This window comes from Apodemus sylvaticus, chromosome 4, assembly GCF_947179515.1.
Source record: "Apodemus sylvaticus chromosome 4, mApoSyl1.1, whole genome shotgun sequence".
Lineage (NCBI taxonomy): Eukaryota > Metazoa > Chordata > Mammalia > Rodentia > Muridae > Apodemus > Apodemus sylvaticus.
This window is the reverse complement of record NC_067475.1, coordinates 40397947-40421432: the sequence shown is the minus strand read 5'-3', so window position 1 is coordinate 40421432 and position 23486 is coordinate 40397947. Positions and strand designations below refer to the sequence as shown.

Sequence of the window (23486 nt, the reverse complement as noted above, 5' to 3'; positions counted from 1 at the left end):
TTTCTTTAAGGGAGTTACTTAAGTCTTTCTTGAAGCCCTCTATCAGCATCATGAGATACAATTTTAAATCCAACTCTTGCTTTTCCGGTGTGTTGGGGTATCCGGGACTTGCAGTAGTGGGAGAACTGGGTTCTGATATTGCCATGTGGCCTTGGTTTCTGTTGGTAGGGTTCTTGTGCTTGCCTTTTGCCATCTGGTTATCTCTGGTGCTAGTTGGTATTGTTGTCTCTGGCTGGAGGTTGTTCCTCCTGTGGGCCTGTAAGCCTGCATTCTTACTCCTCTGAGCTCAAAAGTAAAAGTACTCCTGGGTGATCACTCTCTCCTGGGGGGCTATGCACAGAAGGCTGTGGCTCCCTGGTGCAAATGGTGGCAGGAAGACTTCTGTCCCTGCTGCTCCACTGATCTTAGGCCCTGTGTGCTCCTAGCTGATCCCCTCCAGAGAGAAGGTGGAGATCTCACCTCTGTGCTCAGAAGTGAAAGCACTGCTGGTTGACCACTCACTCCTGGTGGGCTATGCACAGAAGGTTCACTAATTCCTAATATAAGAATTTAGCACAGACTTAAGTGTCAAAGGAAAAACTAAAACTTCTAGGGGGGAGACTTAATGTGTTTATGGTTTGAAAGAATGAGGAAGTACTTAATTAAGATAACACTACTAGTAAATAACTAATAAATTAGACTATAATCAAATTAATATACCATACATCATGCTTAATATTGATTGACAGGATCTAGAATCACCAAAGAGACAAATGTCTGGGCTTTGGAGAGGACATTTCTTGAGACCTTTGCCATCTTTGTCTCTGACACCTTCCCTCCTGAGGCCATCCTAGAGAAGGGGCTCTTAACTTCATCAGAAGTACCTTTCAGAGGAGAGTTCTCTGGCCAGGAGGTGGGAGGGGAGCTGTAGATACAGCCTCGCTGCACCTGCAGACAGCAGGTGTTTCCTAAGTGATCGGCAGAATGCAGACATTTCTTGACTGGTGACCACTGATTTATCCATCTAGCACTAGAAAAAATTTAAAACAGCTTTTTGAGCCTGCAAGTGCTGCTTGCGTGCCCAAGTGGGTAGTGCTGTCTCAGTCCAGCAAAGGAGGTGCTCTTGTAGGCCTGCACCTTAGGGTTTCCTGAGATAGGACTGCCAAGCAGGCACAGTTTTAGACAATTGCCCTAGGCTAGCATCGGGCAAAAGCCCAGGAAGCCCTCTCACAATGAATGGGACTGGTCTCATTATAAATATCCCAGCCTGGAAGGCAGATGTGGAATTCTAGACACTAGAAGCCAGCTTCCTATCTGGAGCACACACACACACACACACACACACTCCCCTCTGTGAGCTCTCCTTCTCCTGTTTATGGTCTTCCCAAGCAGTAGCTACAGCCCAATGAAAACCGTTCAGCCCTAGTTTTTCTTAAAGATTTATTTATTTATTATATATATATGAGTACACTGTTGCTGTCTTCAGATATCCAGCAGAGAGTATCAGATCCCATTACAGATGATTGTGAGCCACCATGTGGTTGCTGGGAATAGAACTCAGGACCTCTGGAAGAGCAGTCAGTGCTCTTAACCACTGAGCCATCACTCCAGCCCCGGTCAGCCCGTTAACCATTTTATCACCACCAAACTTATCCATCTAATTTCCTCTGCCCCTGACAGGGGGTTAGTTCATACCTTTTAGGTCTCCAGAGACAAGATATTGCCACAAAGACACAAGAGCGATATGGCTAATTTGCTGTTTCTTTCATTATGGAAGTCACTACTCCTTCCAACTAGACAGCACACAAGACGGGCATGAGAGCTGGACAGCCCTTCTACTAGGAAGCATTATCGGCCAATTCCAAGCAATGGCAGAGGTCCCGGCCTTCCTATCCCAGCCTCCCTCACTGGTTCCCACAGTGTTTTCCCATCTCCCTCCTACAGAAAACTCAACGTCCTGTCTCTGATCTAGGTTCATATCTCTCTGGACATCCAGTCCATAGAAACAGCATCCCAAGAGTGGTTATTCTTCTGGCTCCTGATGTTTCAGGTTGTTCAGTGTGTGTGTGTGTGTGTGTGTGTGTGTGTGTGTGTAAGGATCTAATAACAACCAAGCCAAAAGTTAAGACTCCATCTTTAGGAAACCCTCCTCAGAAAGCTGACTCATGACCATGGGTAAGGGAGCAATGGAAGATCTTATAAAACCTTAAGAGAGAAACAATCCTCAGCTACAGTCAGCAGCGAAAGAGCTGGGATCCATTTACCCTTGGGAAAAGAGGCAGGACCTCCCCCATGATGCTCCCTCGAATGTGAGGTGCCCATTCCCAGAGGGCTTTGGGGTTGTCACCAGCTAGGTGTCTGCTTTCATCCAAGCAGACAGGGCAGCTGGCCAGGGGAAGGGGTGGGGTGGGGGCTCCCTAACTTAATCTCTTGTTAGGCCACTTTTCTAGCGAAAAGGTCTGCACTCCTGCTAAGAGTATTACTTTTCTAGAAACATCTTGTCCCTGGGGCCAGGTTAGCGTTGAGGGATGGTTGTGTCTTTTCTCACACCTGCAACTAAGCTCTATTGGTTCTTTTTTTCTAAATCTTGGCCAAGCGTTTTGCAGTCTTGAGAGGGAACTCAAAGACCTGCCCAAGCTTCTGCTTGCTTGTGGCCTGTGGCCGCTGTCTATTCTTCAGGCAGTGACCTCGCTGACATCATTCTGACCCCTCTGTCTATTTGAATCTCCCATTCTTTTGTCTGGGTAAAGGCTTTTGCTCTGAGGTCTAATCCCCTCCCCTCCCCCTCAGCACCCAGCAAAGAGGAAGGGGGCCCATTTGCTGGGTTCTGCACCCCTCACTGACAATCAGAGTGCATACATACTTCTCTAGAGAATTCCTGCCCTGAACTTCAGCCCTGGAACACAAGTGCCTCTGTTCATTCACTGCCCTGGGGCCACTGGGACCAGGACTTTTTGAGAGAGGACTTATGATATAGAATGGAGTAATAAGTCACCCATCCAACAGGCCAGGATTTGGTGTGTGAGTAAGTTAGTTACGCTATTGTTCTGGCCATATGAGTTCCCAGAGACAAAAATAACACCTCTAAGAGAGCTGTGGTTCTATGGTAGCTGCCCATGGCTTAAGGATATGTAGAGGTGACGGGATCCCAAGACTCAGGCCTTATTATCCTCAAGGAGTCCCCAAACCCTGGTGGGTCAGTGCCAGATGCCTCATTTCTGAACTTAAAAAGCACATAATTATGGTATTGTTTGACTGCCAAGAATTCTGGGTTAATCTCAGTTTTATTTTGACTGCTACCTAAAATAGCTTGTCCCTGAGGACAGCAGCAAAAGCCGGGAAGCCCAAACCAGAAAGGCAGGACTGCCTAAGATCCTGGCAACCTTCCATGTGGGGACCATGGAGCTGTCTCCCCACCCCCACAAGCCTCTTCCTAGCTAGCTAGCCACTAGCCCTCAGCAGCCCCCACTCCCAGCTCATGCCCACACCCCACTGCCTTGGATCCAGCCTGAGCCCAGGCAGAGGTGCAGAGATGACCAATTCCCAAAACACACGTATCTCTAGATGCCTTCAGGATAGTCCCTGAGATCGTTTGGAGCTTTGCTCCTGGGACTTGGAGCGGACGGGATAAATGATGCCCACAGGTGAAGTAACTGAGCACCTGTGCCGGTGCCTGCATGCAGCATCCCTGTTAGTCCTGATGCGGCCCATAGTCAGTTCTTGCGACTTGTTCAGAGCTATATAACAAGGAAGAGACAGAAATTTGCCCTTGCTTGTCTCTTGTCCCGGTAGCACATGGATACCTGGCAAATAGTAACTGTAGGCAGAAATCAGAGAGAGGCTCCCATTAGGGTTCATAAGAGGAAGGCTTCCATTCCTAAGGGAGTCGCCAGAAGAGTGGGCTGTGAACGGTGCCTTTTCCTTCTTGCAACATAGACAAGAGACTCTCTTCCATCCTTAGTTCAGTGGGTGGATCTGGAGGTCCACTCTGTGCCTCGGAATCCAGCCTCTGGGCTTCGTAGCTGTAAGATACGAAGAAGAGATCAACGATGCTAGTGAGAACACAGTCCGGCATGGTGTATGGGCTCCTTTACAGAGGCACACTCCCACATGCCAGCGAGGGAGCCCCAGGGATCTCTGGCAGCAGAACCAATGGCTCAGGCATAGAGATATAGGAGGAAAATTAGTGGGGTTGGCTTACAGTTGTGCAGACTGGCAGGCCTTATGGCAGATCGTCTGCAAACTGGAGCCCTGAGGGCACTGGAGCCTGGCTCAGTATGGCTCTGGGTACTTTAGTGTCAGGAAAGCCAATGCTGTAGCTCTCAGCCTAAGGCAAACAAACAAACAAACAAACGAACGAACAAACAAACAACAACAACAACATCAAAAGCCTGAGAACCTGACCTGGGTGAGGGATGCTGGTATAAATCCTAAAGTTTAAAGGCCAGAAATCCTGAAGTTGTGAAGTCCAAGGCAGAAGAAAGGAGTTCATCTGTCATCCCAGAGACAGATAGATATTCAATATTATAAATATTCAAGTATTGCTGTGTTGTTCTCCCCAGGCCTGGCTGTTTGGATGGCTCCTGTCTGCCTTAATCCTACCTAATCCACTCAAACTCATTCTCTTCTGGGAACGCCTTCACAGACACACTATAAAACAAAGTTCAGCAGGTTTCTAGATATTGTTTAAGCTAGTCAAACTGTCATATACTAGTCACACAGGAAAGGAAGAGGCATTTGAATTAAACTTACTTCTTTCCTTCCTTCCTTCTTTCCTTCCTTCCTTCCTTCCTTCCTTCCTTCCTTCCTTCCTTCCTTCCTTCCTTCCTTCCTTTTTTTCTTTCTTTTTTTCTTTCTAGATAGGATCTCTGACTAGTTCTGGCTCCCCTGGAACTCATTCTGTAGATCAGGCTGGCCTTGAACTCACGGAGATTCTCCTGCCTCTGTTCCCCAAGTGATTGGTTTAAAGGCATGCACCACCACACCACACAAGATGTCATTCTTGAACCTTCTCTTCCTGACCCTTCTAAGCAACTGGGCACAGGGCTTTGGGCTGCAGGGCGTGGCGGGAACTGAGTAACTTCCTCTCCCTACCACTGCTGATACCCACTTTGCTGACTTCATAGCCTTCCCTACTTCCTTCCTGCCCCACCTACTATCCAGTAAATCTCTCCAGCAGATGACGCCTCTGGAGAGCTGAGGTGCCCTATCAGCTTCTGCCAATGGCAGCTGAATCGTAGTGCTACCAAGGGCCAGCATTGTCGTAGCTGCAGCACCTGCAGAGTTGGGTCGGCCTTGTGCTAACTGCTCAGCATCTGATATTCCCTCTCCACCTACCCTAGCAGGCCAATGGCAGGACAGGTGGACAGGGAAGGCACAGGACCTGCATCCTTCTCACTGTTTCTCTACCTCTTATTAAGTAAATGGGGGAAAAGGCCAACAAGGCATGTGCATCAGAGTAAAGAAGTTTGTTCTTACATGTATAACTTCTATGTGGGTCATATGTTCACAAAATAGACTGGATGCTGGGATTATAGACACAAACCTATGCCCAGTTTAGCCCCACCTCTTAAAGGCTCTGACACCTTCCCAGAGACTAACAATCCTTTAGCACATGGGTCTCTGGTAGATAGTCTACACTTGCTTATGAACTGACGATGCCATTACCACCTTTCTGAGTGTGCTTTGGATCACTGGAAGGTGAAAGGGCATTTTAGCCTAACAACCAGAAGTGCCATTTTGTGAGCATTTATTTTACAGTTAAGCCAATAGGGCTTGATATACTTTATATCACTTAAACTTTATGATGAGCTTTTAATGCCACAATTTATTCTTTTTTATATATTTGATTTCATAGAGCAATGCATCACTAAGTCCATATTTTCTCCATTTAGTGTACTGCATCCGTTGCTGCATCATAATGCAGTCCATGTCTATACAGCCTGCTGGCGCATTCTCACCTTGGTACATATGGACTTTCTTCTTGGGTACTCAGTGGCTTTTGGGAGAATTTCTGATCACAGAAACTAGCCTATTGTTCCTGGTACAAGTTATTTTTACCAACACAATTGCTGTGATAGGTCTCTGCATCTTCCAGTTGGACTTTAGCATCTGCCTTGGTAAGCTATCAGTTGGCTAGAATCTAATTGGTTTAAGGGAACTCAAAACCAGTCTAGCACCCACATCTGCCTTCTGGGTCTGCTCTATGCCTATGATGAATTCAGCTTCTATGTAAAGCAGACAGGATAAATGCCCTATTACTGGCTTGGTCCTCCATGTGTTCATGCATTTGAATACTTGGGTCCCGGCTGTAGGTACTATCTTGGGATGTCATGAAACCTTAGGGAGGCGGAACATTGCCTCAGGAAGTGAGTCCTGTGAGGGGCAGGCCTGAAAGTATAGTCCAGCTCCACTTCCTGACCTGCCTGTTCTAACTGAGCTGTAAGGAAGTAAGGACTCTCAGCCATATGTCCCCACTACCAGGATGACGCCTGTGGTCACAGCCATGAGCTCCTCCCTCAGCCCTCCCTTACCCATTATGATGAGCTGTACCCTTACAATAAAGCAAAAATAAATCCTTCCTCCATTAAGTCTCTTCTTGTCAGATATTTAGTCACAGCAAGAACAGAAGAGTAGTGAGGAAAGAAACTGGGGGACAAACTGCAGCCGCCCCACCTTAGGAGGGGTATGCTCTGAGGAGTCTCTCAGAGGGAGCATGGACAGTTAAAGCCAAGAGTCTCACAGTGGCCACTGGCCCCTAAGCCACCTTTACTGGCCCTCTCCTCACATGATGCCTGCTGCCATCCCGTTCTCTAGAATCATCTTCCTCAAGAAATCCTGCACCGCTCATGACCAAATCCTTGCCTTAGGATCTGCTTTGAGAGCAAACTATACTAATCCACGCAGGCCCAGTTAGCTCATGTTGGATCTCATAAGCCAAGACCTTGCCTTTGAGTTTATTCTCTTGAGGTCTTTGAGCAAAAGAAATTTATGCTTGCAAAACAAAATTAGTAGCAGAATTGGGACTAATTCCCAGGTCTGCTGGCTTCGGGCCAGAGCTGATAAATCATTGCTGCTGTTCCAACTTTTAGATGTGAGATCTACAGTTGTTTTTTTTTTTTTAATTTCATTTTTTTTTCTTGTAAAAGTAGGAAAGTACAAAAGATCTATTTTGGTAATAATTTCTACAACTGAAGGGATATTCACATGGCCATTGTTTAAACGTGTTTTGTTTTTGTTTTTTAAACAGAGGGTTGGAGGTGTGGTTCGGCGGTAGAGGGCTCGTTTCATGTTAGCAGCCCTGGACTCTATTTCTAGCACACAAAAAATATTGTTTAAGAGGTTTGAAAGGCAGGAGAGCTCGCTTTCGACCTATGAGAAGGTCCCAGCCCTGCTTCTGCCCCTTTAACTTTCACTCAGCCTACACGGGACTTCTCTCAGTGTGCAGCTGCCTACAGGCAGCTACTGGAGGTGGACCTGTCATCCTCCCGCCAGAGAAAGATGCTGACATTCTTGGTCCAGTGGAAGCTCATGGGTGTTGGCAGATGTCACCCTTTGCTACATGTCATCACAAATAGCTCCAAGTTGGCTGAGCGTTACCCGGGGACATAAAAGTCAGTGGCTTGTTCTGACAGAAATCCACAAGGCGCATACTCACGGCCAAGCTTGCAGCTTTTATCCTGATGAGTTGGAGAGCAGAGGTAGCGATTCATCACACCCAGGTCTGTAGATTTCTCCTGAAGAGCCGCCATCTGTCCAGAACGTGAGGACTGAGCGCTGCCAGGTTGCTTGCCTTGGCTCAGCCAAACCATCTGCATCCGTTTACACGGAGTCCTCCATCGTTTGGAGGGTCTGATGGAGGCCAGCTCTGAGCTCAGCGCTCTGGCTCATTCGTGGCAGCTCTGGTGTCCACAAAGCAGGCCGTGAATGCCAGCTATGACAATGTCGGAGCCAAGCATCTCTAGCGAGGATTCCAGCCTCATCCTTGACAAGCTAAGAGACCTTGGGTGGCCTAGAACTTGTCTTAACTTCAAAGGGGCCCTGCCTGTGACTCAAGAGTACATGAAAAATCCAAAGTTTGGGTGGGGGTGGGGCTTCACTTTCCTCTTCCTTCCCAGATGATCGCCATCAGGCCAAGGAAAGGGGATCCTTTTAATTTGCAAAACACAAAACATCTCTAAGAGATAACTACTTCAAAATCTAAAAAGAAGCAAGAATGGAAGTAGACCCACCACAAACCAGTGTCTGCCACATAGTAGGTATTCAACAGTTGTTTCTTGAATGAACACTCTAATAAACTAATGGCACATAGTATGCACTCAACAGTTGTTTCTTGAATGAACACTCTAGTAAACTAATAAATGGATGGATATTTTATATAGTTTTAGACATTGAACCCCGTGAAAGGCACCAAAGAGAAGAATATGCAGAAGTCACTAGAAGAATAAATAGCTTTCATATTTAAAAATAATAATTTCTCAGGCTGGTGAAATGACCAGTGGGGAAAGTTACCTGTCTTGTGGCCTGAGTTCAATCCGCAGGACCCCAGCGTGGAGGAGAGACACAATCCTACAAACTGTCCTCTGCCCTTCACACATGCGCCACGGTGCAGTCATTTCCCTCTTTCTCTTTAGATGAATATGAACCTTCATGGGGGTCTGGGATATGGGTCAGTCACAGAATGTGTGTCTTATGTGTGAGATCTGTGCTCACTTTCCAGCACTGGGGCAGAAGCCCAGCTAATGCTGCACTGCCAGAGACAGACGAAGGACACACTTTGAACTGAATGAAGTCTTAAAACACCTAGAAATGAAACAAAAGAGAGACCGTGACAGGAGTCCATGTCTGGACTGGTACAGTTTGCGAATTTTTAATCTTTTGAGACATTAAAGACTGAAAATATAATCAGCTCTGGGAGGAATTTGATGACTTCATGAAAGCTCGTCTCCGAGTCAGTTGCTTCAGACTTCTCAGGGACTGTGCATGTGTGTGCCTATGTGTGTGTGTGAGTGTGTGTGTGTGTGTGTGTGTGTGTGTGTCTGAGCCCTGAAGGGCTCCCATGTTGGCGCACAGGAGATGGAGACTATGGCGGAAGTCTAGTTTCTGTGGTTTTATGTTTCTCCTGGAATATCTTGTAAGCACCCACCATACACCTGGCTGCTTCCTCTAGAGAAGAAATGTTTATGGAGTCCCTGTTCTGATCCAGACATTGTTCTAGAAGACCAAGAATAAAGCAGTAAATAAGACAACATCCCCACTGTCAAGAAACCCCCAGAAGAAGCATATAAGTGAAGAGATAAATTACATCTATTGAACTAAGCTTCATAAGTATGGCCAGAGTCCTTTATGATTTCAAAATTCTAGTCTCTAAAGGTCTCCATATTAGACATGAGCATCTGAAGAGTAAATAAATAGGTAAGAAGTACATGGGAGCAGGTGATGCTGAGATAAGGGCTCAATGCTATGTTATTTGGGCTATAATAATAAATCTAGAAAGGTTAAACATTTTTTTAAAAGAATCAAATGGGGCAGAGAGACAGCCCAACAGTCAAGAGTGTTTGCTATTCTTTCAGAGGACTGCTTGATTCCCTGTATCCATGTCAGTAGCTTAAAACTACTTATGCTGGGCTGGAGAGATGGCTCAGTGGTTAAGAGCACTGACTGCTCTTATGGAAGTCCTGAGTTCAATCCCCAGCAACCACATGGTGGCTCACAACCATCTGTAATGAGATCTGATGTGCGCGCACGCATGAATACACACACACACACACACACACATACTCACTCTCACGCGTGCACACACATATACATGTCATTCATATAAATAGAAATAATGGGCTTCTGAGCTCTATGGGCATTGGGTATACATGTAGTGCACATACACAAATACAGGCAAAACACTTAGACACATAAAAATAAATAAATCTTTAAAAATTAAATTGGTAAAAAGTTGTATTTCTAATTTTCAGTCCCTCATTACTACCTGTACTTGAGAACTCCCAATGTCTCAGAAAATATAGAGAAGTAAATAGCTATGTGGGTAGATATGTGAATGAATGGTTGGATGAATTTACAAATAAGCAAAAGAATGAATTATTTGTGTAACAGGACACACTTCATCAGTAAAGGTTTTTGAAGAACAGAAATCAAATAGAAATCTTTGAAGGCTTCCTAGAATCAAACTTATTAAGCGATCATTTCTGCTAAAAAGTCCTGGAGGCTGTCTTGAGTTGATAAAAAAAATATAGCTTTTAAGTTTCTAGGATTATGGCTGTGGACTTTTAAAATCTACATGACCAGAAAACTTGAAGTTCAAAGCTCTGTGGACTTCTAAGCTGCAGGGCAAAGGTCATATTGACTACATACTTATTTCAACCACACACACCGATAAAGGAAGTCTTGCTGGAGTGATTTCTTTTATCTTTATGCTGGAATGAACATATTTCATCCTACACATTGCTCAGAAAAGCTGTCTCTGGAGAGTCTCAACATCATTGATAAGGCCTGGCATTCTTGGCACCACACTTATGATTACTGATTGGAAAGCAGGCATTCTGGAAGAATCTTAGACCAGGAATCTGGCCATAAGCTGATACATTTTCCTTATGAGAAGCTTAACCTTCGGTCAATCAGTATTCCTGAGAAATAGGTCTATAGCGTCTTCCTGTTGCTTCTCTCCCATGCACTCCTTCCTATCTCCATCTCCCACTCTCCTTCCAATTACAGACTGCACTGAGACCCCAACTATAAAGTTGTACTTTATAGTCCAGCAGATCAACTTCAAATACAGCTGTTTGAGCTGGAAATGTAGCTCAGTTTGTAGAGGGCTTGCTTAGACTATGCAGAATTCTGGGTTTGAACTCCATCACTGTATAACCTAGGCATGGAGGTGCATTCCTGTAATCCCCAAACTTGGCAGGCTGAGACAAGATGATCAAGAACTTAATGTCATTGCCATCATAAGTCACATAATAAGGTCAAGGCCCAATTGGCTAGGCTGCATTAGATCCTCTCTCTCTGTCTCTCCCCACCCCCTCGTGTGTGTGTGTGTGTGTGTGTGTGTGTATGTGCATAATTATATATATATATGTATATGTATATGTATATGTATATGTATATGTATATGTATATATATGAGTGTAGGTGTGTGTTTATGTATTTGCATTCTAACCTCCTATCAGATGCTCTAAATCCATATGTGTTTAGCAACAACAATCTTGATGGCTATCACAGAGAACATTTGTATCATTATAGAAGGGTCTGTTGAACTGCTTTACCTCTTTAAAAAAAAAGGGAATGCAAGAGATGAAGAAGACAGTAATTTTGAGAAAATACTGATAACATGTAGACCATTCAGATAAAGAGAAGGCACATTCTAGCAGGAAGTTGCCACAGAACACACAATTGAGCCACCAAGGATGAGTTTGGGGAGCAGAACTAGAGTTTAATTTTGGTTCTCCTGCCCACATAGTTTGTGGCCTTGAGTAAGCATGTGGACTATACCCATCTCAATCTTTTCATGGGAGGTAGACTAGTTCCATGTCAGAGGATTGATGTCAGGATGAATCAGAAGTAGTGTAAAGTACTTAGTAACTGCCTGGTATACAAAGGTCAGAATAGCAAGGGGGATGGGAAGAGATGAAACTACTAACAAAGAAAGGGAAGAATCCAGATAGGCGCCTAATAGCCTGGGAAGAGAACATGCTCAGAGGGCCAATGAGCTTGAGCAGTAGGTACTATCATGGCCAAAGGGCAGGTAGGAAGATAGAGGACCAGAGGGCGTCCAGGCACCCGAGCAGAGGAAGCCTCTGGCCAGCATTAGAGAAGGTGTGCCAATGGGTGAGTCACATGGGACCCACCTACCCACTTGTGGCCCCAGGAATCAATTGTGGATTAATGACAGTTTAGGGGCCCTCACACATTTGCCACTTGTCACACTCAAGAGACCAAGAGGGGTATATAACAGATATGGCTTATCTGGGATAAACAAATGGAGCTTAGACTGGGGTTAGAGGGGCCAGATCAAGGTCGAGATGATACAGGACATTCAGGTAAAAGAAAATAATGACTTGTCTATGTTTAACACGCGGCACATGCAGCTGCACATCAGCCCTTCAGCAGCCTTCCGTGGTTATCCACAATTCTTCACAGTGGGTGAAGAAATTTATCTCATCGGGTAAAGGAATTTGCCAGTGATATATGATAGAAATAATATTTTACCTCTTGAAAATCTTCATCTCAAGAGACTTTTTTTTTAACCCTTCCATCTCTTGAAACTCTTGAAGTGCTATAGCTTCCAGGCAAACATGCCCACGTTATCTGGCTGGAGGCAGAAAGACACCAGTGCCTTTCATCCCATTGCTTTGACCAATGGGCAGCCATTGGCCAGAGCAGTGAAGGAAGTGATCATTGGCTGGTCAGTCCCATCTTACCTAAGAGCGATGTCGGATGCTAATCAGCTGAACCTGATCCAGGTAGGGGAAACTCCATGTGCCCACAGATACATGGGATGGATAGCATAGATGGGTGGGGATTTTTTTTTTTTTTTGAGTCACTGAGTTTCCATTGTTATGTTTTTGCAGCAAAAGCTAACAACCACCATGAGTAGCATAAACACTGTTCCCCAAGAACCTTATGGTCTAATGGAGAAGACTAACTTTCATCACAGAACTCCAAAACAATGTAATAAGAAAAAGGACTTTATAATGAACCCAGCCTGAAGATGGCCCCCAAGAGATCTTTGTCTTCTTTTGCACATTGCATGTGAAGTCTACCCTACTTTGTGGGGTTTAGTTTGCGTGGCCAATAGCTTACAATAGAAGGGGGTGTGCTGTTTCTGAGATTAGATTACAAAAATGTCACTTTCCATTGTCAGCAGCAGCAGCAGCAGCATTCTGGGAGAAGCCACATCTGCATCCAATGATGCTCAGGTGAATACTGAGGGCCATGCAGCAAGGATCTGGGACCTTTAGCAACAGGTGGGAATCAACTCCCTCAAGTCTACCACTCTCCATGTGAGGGAGCTTGGAGAGGGATCTCCTTGCTCCAGATAACCTGAAGCCTGGCTGGCAGCATGGATCCAGTCTCGTACAAGACCTTGAGCTGTATCCACTTGAGAAAAATGAGAGAGAACAGAATTCTCCTTTTAAGTGGCTGCGTTTGGTGGTAATTTACTACACAGGAATAGATAACTGACGAGAGATCCTGTATCACACGGGCTGAGGGTGTGGAAGGCGGTGGAGTGCTCCAGAGCCAGAGCAAAGATCCTTAGGAGGAGGGGGCAGGGCCGTGAGAGAACCTCGTGCCAGGGGCTCAGAGCATAAGTAGCACCACATGAGGCTGAAGGGTCAGTGGGGACCAGACCCGATGGGTGTGTCCTTGTACATGTTACTAAGACCTTTGTATTCAGGAGCAAAACCAACAGGTCATTAAGGGTCCAGCACTGAGAGAAGAATCTGAGGATGCTCTGCTTCTCAGGCTAGTGAGAAAGCAGAGAGGAGAGGAGGGACCCGTTCTAGACAGAACTGAACCCTTTGGCCTTAATCGTGAATTGTAATAGGATAGTGGGGGAACCTTTTTAGAAACTAGCTTGGCTGTCTTTATTGAAGATTGTTCTCCTCCCCTTGTGCATATCTGGGTGCCTGGGAGTAGCAACAGGTGGACATCAAAGGAGAGAAAGCAAGGAAAGCATGGGTAAGAGAAAAAGGTCGAGGGGCTGGGGGATCCTCCAGGAAGGAGGAGTCAGCAGAGAGAAAAGCCATGACTCAAGGAAGAAAGAGCAGAGCCAGGGGAGTTGGGGCAGAAGGAATGGGGAGTGAACAAGGAGCTGGTGCACGCAGAAGCCCCGAGAGACCAAAAAACAGTCGCTGAACGTTGGAGACAGAGAGATAAGGGTTTGATAAGGACACTAGAGATCTGGAAGCCTGAGAAGAAGAATCACAGAACGGCCTGTGTTAAGAGTCCAAGGGCACAGAGGCCTGGCAAGCAGCCCCCGACTACAGCAGGCATGCCCTGGGAACCTACCAGCCAAGCCTGCCAGAGAAGCAAGCAGGCCAGTGAGGCAGACCATCCATCCTCAGAAAAACTTCCTCCTGCAGCAAACAGGAACGAATACAGAGACCACAGCCAGACAGCATGCAGTGAGAGACTCAGCCGTAAATGGGATGTCTGCATCAAATCCCTCCTCACAGAACTCAGGAAACCCTGTGGAAAAGGGGGCAGAGAGAGTGTAAGAGCCAGAGGAGGTGGAGGACCCCAAGGAACAAGGCCCTCTAAACTGAGCAGGACTGATGCACACAAGAATTCACAGAGACTGAGGCAGCAGCACGCACAGGAGCTGCGCAGGTCTGTACCATGAGGCGCTAGAGCTTAAAGGAGAAGTAGACACATGTCTCCATCCTTAACCCAGAAGCCATCTCCAACTGTGCGTGAAAACTTAGTTTTCTCCAAAGGAGTCTCACTGCAGAAACAAACGACTTTTAAGAGTAGGCCTCATGTCCTGCAGTAGACGGCCAAAAGACAACAAACTCAACATTATCTTTGAAGGTTCCTTGTCTCATAAAGCTCTATTATCATCTATCTATCTATCTATCTATCTATCTATCTATCTATCTATCTATCTAGATGACATCTATTTATCTACCCTACATGTTTTCCATATATATTGGCTCCTGGCTTTGTATTTTAATGGGATTCCTGAGTGTGAGAATAAGAGTATCTCTGTATCTATATCTCTTTCTTTTGTTTTTGTTTTTGTTTTGTTTTTTCCGAGACAGGGTTTCTCTGTGTAGCCCTGGCTGTTCTGGAACTCACTCTGTAGACCAGGCTGGCCTCGAACTCAGAAATCTGCCTGCCTCTGCCTCCCAAGTGCTAGGATTAAAGGTGTGCACCACCACCGCCCAGCTGGGAAGTAGTTTTTCATTTCCTGAAATGAATTCTGCCAGAATTCCAAAGAAACTGTCTCTAAGGGCCGTGAAGGAATGCACTTGCCAGACAGGGAGGCCAAGCGGGCGAAGAGAACAAGGTTTTCTCCTGAGTCCTATACACAGCCCAGGTTAGAGGTGGATCTTCCCACCTTAAAAGACACGGACTAAAAGTGGATCTTCCCACTTCAAATGGTTCAATTAAGAAAAATCTTTCACGGTGTACCCTGTTAGTTCCAGACGTAGTCAAAAATAGCCGTCACACTTCTTATATCTTATTTTATTATTATCTTTTGATGCCTGCTTGTTTTCTAAAGAGAGGCAGAAAGGGGGTGGGATGGGAGGGGAGATGGGGAGGAGGTGGGAGGAACAGAGCAATATATTTAATCAAAATATATTGCATGGGAAAAAACCCACCCTATTTTCAACAAAAGAAAAAGAAAAGGGTTTATGGAGTGGAGCAGTCACTGCTTTATTTTGGGTAGGTAGTTCTTTATGTTGAGTTTGTTCCTCAGTCAAGATATGTTGTAGGAAATGCTCAAAAGATTAATAAAGTATTATAGCTTTTTTTTGTTTTCTTTTTTAAATGTCTAGGCCTCGGCTGGACCTATTGGGAGCTGGTGACCTAACAGGTGAATCCTGCTGGGAGTTCCCTCTGTCACTGAGGATTGGCTGTTGGGTGGACTGAGACTCTTGGCCACGGTTTCTTTCTCTTTCTTTTTGCCTCTTGGCCATGGGGCGAGTGACTGCCCTGCCTTCCATTTCCACCACAGTATGCTACTATGAGCAGAATACAACATAAAGGTTGAAAATAAGAACTTAAGTGGGGTAAGAGAAGCATCTGATACAGAACTGGCCAGTTTTCATGAGCCATGGGATTGAATGGCCCCTGTGTGTGCTAGGCCTAAAGCTCACAAGGCTGTGGTGAGCTCATAGCCATAGGGAATTTTGTGAACTTTGGGGAGGAAATGGTGAGACTGGTGGTTAGAGTACTGGCAGTGCGTTCGGCTTGGGGAAATCTTAGTAGGGTCTCTGAGGTACTGAGTTTTCCGATTACTCTGGGCTAAGATAAAGCCTCTCCTTACCGGTGTTCCAAATGAGTATCTGCTAGGCTCTCGTTTCCCCCTCTTAGACATATCTGTCAAAGTCTCTGAGGAAGGAAACAGAGAGGGTCAGCAGTAACGCGGCCACAGGACTATAGCTTCCCGGCTCTAGCTGTATGCCAGGGGTAGCAAAATTGTGCCTGCCAGGCATTCCAGATCCGGGGCCTCCAGGAGGTACAAAGGCAGAAGGAAAGGCCTCTTTTTTTAGGAAAGAGCCTGCCCCTTGGCCAGCCTTTCTCGGTTCCTATCTTCCCACTTCCCCATCCTTATCCTACCAGGAATGCACGTGTACTGTTTCCTGCATTCTGTGACACTTAGACTAGCTTTCCTTTTCTATTTAAAAAGTTTCTAAAGTACAACCCTCCAAGCATCTGAAAAGCAAAGGAAACCCAGCATCAAGCAGGCTCACTTTCCCCGATTTGACCATAGAAAGATTATTTATATGTAACTCCCTTTCTCAAAACTACATTACTTATTTAAAGTAGCTATGTGAGTTAATTACACAAAGGCTCATCAAGGGAAAAGATTTTACTGTGATGTCATGGAAGTGAAGTCCTGGACATGGAGGAGAGTCAAGTTATCAGGTAGATTTTCTCTCATCTACCATCCCATAAATCATAAACAGAAAAAGTTAAGGCAACATGATAGGATTTCCACGGACTACTCTTCCCTTTTCTCTAGCACAGAAAATGATCCCCTTCTTCTGTCTTCCCATTCTAAAAAGAAACAGAGGGGAGGGTTGACTACCGAGCCATTAATCCTAAATTAATGCCACTAGTTTAAGACAACCACCCCTAGGATGTTTTCATCTATTTCCTGTTACTACCTCTGAATACCTTAAGGCTAAGAAAATTATAAAGAGTACAGACTTACTGCTCTCACAGCTCTGAACGTGGGCAGCACAAGTGCCCCATCTTCTTGCTATGTCATGATAGGGCAGGAGCCGTCACATGGTAAGAGAGCACATGGTAAGCTAGCTCAGGTCTCTCTTCCTCTTCTTATAAAGTCACGGAAGCCTGGTCCCTCATGAATGCATCTATTCCTAATTACTCCCAAGTATTCTTTATTCATATACCATTAACAAATCAATGAGAGGCTCAACTTCCCAGCCCAGTGTTTGGGTAGACTCTCACTCAAACCATAAAAAGAGTTTAGAATTTAGCATTTGCTCAAAACCACTTCCCAGTCTGACTGACTCCTTGGTCCCCCAACTGTCCTGGTGGGTCTGCTTTGAACAGACCACAGTCTGGGAAGGACCGGAGGAAGAGAAAGGCAATGTGACACGAAGCAGTGTGGGCTCTTGAACACTGGCGGTCACATGAGGTAGATAATCCCCACTTCACAGGCCTGGTGTTACCACTAGTGCCACGTGTCACCAAGCCTTCTCTTTTGGCATCTGTAGTCCCCCTGTTCTTTTCTCTGCCACATGAGCTACATGCTTGTGAAGAGAAATAGCTCTGATGTCATCACAGCCCCCACCCCACCCCACCCCCATTTCCATTCAGAAGAAATACCTTCTTAAAAGAAACCCTCCATTCTCCTGATGGAAAACTTTCTATCCCTACCTTTGCAAGCCCGAGGCTTAGAAGCAGGTCCTGATAGGCATCAATAGAAGTGTCTGGATGCTGTCACCACCATCACCTCTCACAGAGAAATAGAACAGCCACCTACCTCCTGCCTGAGCCTTGGGCTGTCCCCTGTAGAGCAAAGGCCACCCCAGACACCATTATTCTTTGGGAAGAAAAGAATCGACTCCACCCAATTCAGGTGTCTGAGAGATTATCGTGATGGCTTTTTAAATACAGTTACCTATGCAGTTTGAGACTACAATAGACTGTACGGGGTAGGGCCCCATGCCCCTGACACTTGAAAGCAAGAAATGAAACCAGTTTCTGTCATTTAACTTTCTTCCAAATTTTCTAGCATTTAATTTTCTTCCAAAGCGCCTCACGTCTATTGGGTGTAATGGGGTGCCAGGGAGAGAGAATTATGAGCTAAACATGCAGAGAAGAGAAAGATTATATGTCTCTCAAAGGACCCACTATGGTTCAAATGACAGGAAAGGGGGACATAAAATGACAAGCATCAGAGGAAGCAAGGGAGGCAAAGCCAAGTGAGGATGTTGGCAAGGAGTTAAATGTCTTCCGGATCCACCCTAACGCTTGTTCTCTGGTTGACACAGGCTTCCATGTAACACTAGTTACATCTATCTGAAGCCCTGATACTGGGTGCGTGGGTTTTACTTATTTGCAAGTTGGTTCCAGATGTAGTGTACTAGCACCGCTGGCGTCCAGTGGTTGGGGTTTTAGTATTTGTTGCTATTTTGTTTCCAACCCAATTCCCTGGTAAAAGAAAGCTCAATTTAATCAGTTAACAAAACAAGCTATAAGCCTAGATTGGGCAGATCTCCCACTACACTACTCTATTTCCATCTATATTATCCCATATAACTTGCAGTTTCTCCAGGCCAGGAGCTTCTCCCTCTGCAGCCTCTCTGTTGATCCTCCCTCCTCTCCCTCCTGCTTTCCCCCGTGGCTCCTCCCCTAAACTCTCAGCTCCTCCCACTTCCTCCTGCCCAATCATTGGCTCAAGCCTTTATTTGAAAAGTTAAGGTGGGGGAGAAGGTTCACAAAGCAACTCTCATCAGCAGCCCTTCTGAGGAGTGGAATTAGCATCAAAATACAAGCCCAGGGCTCTCCACAACACGTACTCCTTCCAGATTCTGGGTCCCCGGAGCTGGGAGCTGGGTCGGTCTGGCAAGGGTGAGAAGAGACTTGCTAAAGCTGGTGGTTCAGGGGCAGCTCTTGCCTTACCTTTCCCGTTGACATTCTCTGCAAATGAGCATGGGGATGTGATGCTTATCTCCTTCCTTTATTTCACTAGCCCCCAGGCTTGCATTTCCTTCTTGAAACCTCTGAGTCAGTGGCCAGAGGAATGCTACTCCACCCTGTCCAGTCCAGCCTGCACTCAGAACTCTTGCGACTCCCTCTTCACGCACCACCGCACCACCCGTGCTCAGTCCGTTGCTCTTACACAGTGGGCAAGTGATTTGGTGCTGTGTTGATTTGGTGCTTGTGGGTCAGCTGTTGTTTAGGTAAGATTCACGTCTGACTCTGTAGGTACAGTTGGCCTTTGACTAGTCCACAGAACAGGTGGTGCGATATAACCCATTCACGAGAGCATTTAATACTATTGTTTTTTTTCTTTTTGATGGTAGTATTTAATTTCCCTAAACCATGTGATGTTGATCATGGCTTAGCCTCATAGGCGCCCTCAATGTTCCAGGACCCTGGGGGATCCTGTTGATAGGATTTTAAGCATGATCATTTCATCTGGATTCTGCACATCCACTGTATTTGAAACACTTTCTGAATAACTTTTGTCATTTTCTTTAAATTACTTATGTAATATATACAGACTACAAGGGATCTGGAAAACAGAAATATCATTTTGGTATATGTTGGTAATTTCAGTATATAATAAAAGTACATACTTTAATATTTCATTTCAATGGGTTTCTTTCTTTCTTTAAAGATTCACCGGGTCTCTGTGTGCACATGGATATGTGTGCACATGGATATGTGTGCAAGTGCTCATGAAAGCAGAGGAGATTGAGTCCCTTGGAGCTGAAGTTCGAGACATCTATGAGCTGCCTGATGCAGGGCTCTGGTCCTCTATTAGAAAAGTTAGCATTAAGTGTGGAGCTCTCTTTCCTGATCTAGATACATTTCCCTTTTTAATGATATATACTGTGCCATTTTAAAAAACCACTTTCACTTATAATAGATCATGATGTATATCCAAGCTACTATGGAGATTTTTAATGACTACATAGAGTTTATATAACCAATTCTCCACTATTGGAGTTTATATGTCAAATATTATTTTTACATTTTATATATGTATATATATATATACATATATATATACTTTCTATGTGCAGGCACCTATAGATATCAACTCATTTAGCCCTCACCATAACCTAGCATGTAAATCCTACTACCATTTTGCAAACGAGGACGTGGCCACAGACAGGTTAGGTAGCTCGTCCCCAGTCATTCCTAACACTGTAAGTAAGGGGATCCCGATTCAAACCATGCAGTGTGGCTCCACATCTGTGCTGTAAACATACTCCAAGCCACTCTCTACCGTGTCAGAAAGTAAAGGCTCCCTCCCTGGGATTGCTCACTCTGCACCAGACTTCCCTGGAACTTAAGAGAATGGTTATGAGTCATCATTAGAGTACATCCATCAGCTTTTGAGACCACAGGCAAAGAAGCAGCTGGGCCGGATGGGGGTTGGGAAGGTCAGCCCAAGTAAGACCAAGACTCAAGGAAGCCAAGCAGTTTGACCCCGGGGTAGCTAACTCACCACTAGGCAGAACCAGAAAGAGCACAGCTTTCCCCTGACTGATGTTAACTTCTTGACATACCAAAGTTGTTTTTTTGTTTTGTTTTGCTTTTGTTTTTTGTTTTTTTGTTTTTTATTTTACATTTTGCATAGGAGCTGCTGCTTCTGACCCAGCCAGCTGGCTGGAGGCCAGAGACAGATAGGAAGTGTGCTGGCTGGCAGCTGCTTTGCTGAGCCAGCAGGCATTGGACTGGGCCTGTGTCTATGCTCATCCAGCCTCTGGGTGACTTCTGGCACGGCCTCTGGAGCTTACGAAAACCTTCTGTCTAACCTGTGGGAGACCTTGGGGGTACAGGGATCCTTACTCATGCTGTCCTTGAGACTGGGTTAGGAATACGACTAGCTCCATTCCTTGTCTCTCTTTTCAGTCCTGATTATATGTCATTGTTGACCGTGATAATAATTGTTTGACTTCATTAATTTTACCTTAACTTCTTTAATTCCCATGACAGTGCTAAGAAATAGAATATCCCTTATCAACGATTAATCTCATTTTAGTAATAAAGAAAGGCCACCCCAGAGAGACTAAATATCCTGATATAAATAGGGAAAGGTAGCCAGGTATGGTGATACACATTTTAATATGAGCATTCAGAAGGCCAAAGCAGAAAGATTACAGAGGGTTAAGGTTAATTTGGGCCTACATAGTGAGATCCTATCTCAAAAAAAAAAACACCAACCAACCAATCAAGCAATAGAAGAAAGGGTATCGGTATAGACAGGATTGCAGAGTTGTAACCTTGATGCACACCTGTACTAGAAGCAGGCCACCACAGAAGTAACTATGGCTACAAGGGAAATAATGATTGAACTGCCTGTCCATCACTAGTAGAAGAGAATTGAAGAGACACTTAGAATTGATCAGGGAAAGTTGTTGAGACAGGGGTCTCATGTAACTCAGACTAGATTTGGATTCTATCTACCTAAAGGCCTGCTTTAAACTCCTAATCCTCCTCCTAACTTCCAAGTGCTGGGGTAACAGGTTTGTGCCACTAAATTGAAGGAGAAGTTGTGTTTTATTTAAGCAACCTAGGCAATCATGTGGAGATTAGGAGTGGAGTGATATAAAGTAACACTCCAGTTTCCTTCTCAGGAGGTTTGTCAGTTTCATTACCTCATTTCTTCTTTTACAAGGGAACCTGGAGCACTCAGACCTGCATGCAAAGTGAGGGTTGTGTTGTAGGATGAGTTGTTCTGGGGAGACGTGATCATCGCTGTAGCTTCAGTACTGGGCCCACTAGATGCTCAAGAATAAGATGAGTTAGTTCCGTGTGCAGCTCTGGAGGCGCCTTCCATACTGAAACCTACTCCTCAGGTTCTCAACCAAGTCAACCCTTTTCTCACAGAGACTGAAACACAGAGTAGAGCCAGAACCAACCCAACTCCGACTTCTTTTTGTTTGTTTGTTTGTTTTTGTTTGTTTTTTTTTTGTTGCTGTTGTTTTTTCGAGACAGGATTTCTCTGTATAGCCCTGGCTGTCCTGGAACTCACTCTGTAGACCAGGCTGGCCTCAAACTCAGATATCACCTGCCTCTGCCTCCCAGAATGCTGGGATTACAGGCGTGCGCCACCACCACCCGGCCCAACTCAGACTTCTAAGCAGGAAGACACGTGGCTTGATCTGATGATGGCTGTTTAAAAACCATAAGAAGGTGCTTGAAATCCGAACAAGGTAAAACTGGGTTGAAATGCTCTCTTACAGTGATTGGGAAGCTGGACTGCACACATTGCATTTAGAGCAACCAACTCTTGGGGTGTGTATGTGTGCTTTTGTTAAAGACATAAATTGTTTATTTTTCTGTAGTTCTTGAAGTAAATGCTGAAAAAAAAGTTTAATGCCTGGCCTATAAATCCAAGGCCATTCTGGGATGCTGAGTGAGACCCTTTCATTAAACAAAGCAATAAACCAAAAGTCAAAAGAAAAACAAACTGAAGAGTTGCTAGCTAAAGCCAAGGTAGGTATGGTCCGAGATAAAGAGGTCGTCCCTGGCATGGTTCTCTGCAGTCTATTCTTCCCATTGTGAACAGATGCATTAAAAACTTGCAGTGATCCCCATATCCCACCCGTGGCCACACCCCCAGATGGACTCTAGTCTGCTCCCTCACTGGCTGTGTAACATAGGCAGTGTGTATCCTCTGGACCAGATTGCCCTCATCCATTTGATAATGGTACCCACCTTACTGATCCTGCTGTCACAGAGTGAGCACTTAGTAACTGTCACCTGTACTTATAACCCCTAGTACATTACACTTCAACCATGCTAATCTTTCTGCTCCCCAACTTTCACATACTTATGCCTACATTTCTCGGTGCAGTGTCTGGGTGTGCAAACCTTCTAGCACTCCCCCTTCTCTTAGTGTTCTATTTGCAGTGAAGAGGCACCATGACCACGACAACTCTTAGAAAGGAAAGCATCTAAGAGGGCTGGCTTACAGTTTCTGCATCAGCTTCTGCTTCCTGACCTGCTTGAGTTCTAGTCCTGACTTCCTTTTGTGATGAACAGCAATGCAGAACTGTGAGCTGAATAAACCCTTTCCTCCCCAACTTGCTTCTTGGTCATGATGTTTGTGCAGGAATAGAAACCCTGACTAAGACAAATTGGTACTGGGAGTAGGGTATTCCTGTGACAACCTGACCATGTTTTGGGGAGGACTGTGGAAGGACTTTGGAACTTTGGGCTAGATGATCCATTCAGTATTAAGAGCTCTGTGGAATGTTCTGTAGGAGCTTGGAAGATAATGTTGAGAACATTGCAGAAGATGGAGGCCTGACTTGTGAAATTTCAGAGGGAAGATTACAAACTTATCAGGGCCATGTTTCGATTGTGAAGATTCTGTGGCTTTGGTTAGCTGGGGCTGAAGAATCAGCTGTGATTAACAAGATACAAGAACCACTAAATCGAATCTTTGTGTTACTGGGACTATTGATGCTGGTTAGCTGGAGCTAAAAAATTAGCGGTGATTAAGAAGAAACCAGCATCACTGAGGTGAAATCTTCTGGGAAGTGTTTTCTGAGAGCACAGAGACTGTGTTCCAGAGATAGCCACAGTTGTATTTTGTGCTGTGGCTGGAC

The 23486-nt window shown here is 45.2% G+C and overlaps 1 long non-coding RNA gene across 2 annotated transcripts; it reads right to left on the bottom strand.

Annotated features, from left to right (window-relative positions):
• Nucleotides 1-3431: 3431 nt before the first annotated feature.
• On the bottom strand, nt 3432-18460 carry LOC127682729 (uncharacterized). 2 transcript variants are annotated; one of them, XR_007977418.1, is made up of 4 exons: nt 17569-18460; nt 14002-14181; nt 8491-8781; nt 3432-4001 (listed from the first exon to the last, which is right to left on the bottom strand). It is a non-coding gene; the product is annotated as an uncharacterized LOC127682729 (long non-coding RNA). The 2 variants fall into 2 exon arrangements; XR_007977417.1 differs by lacking the exon at nt 17569-18460 and adding an exon at nt 15986-16052.
• Between the last annotated feature and the right edge of the window lie 5026 nt (nt 18461-23486).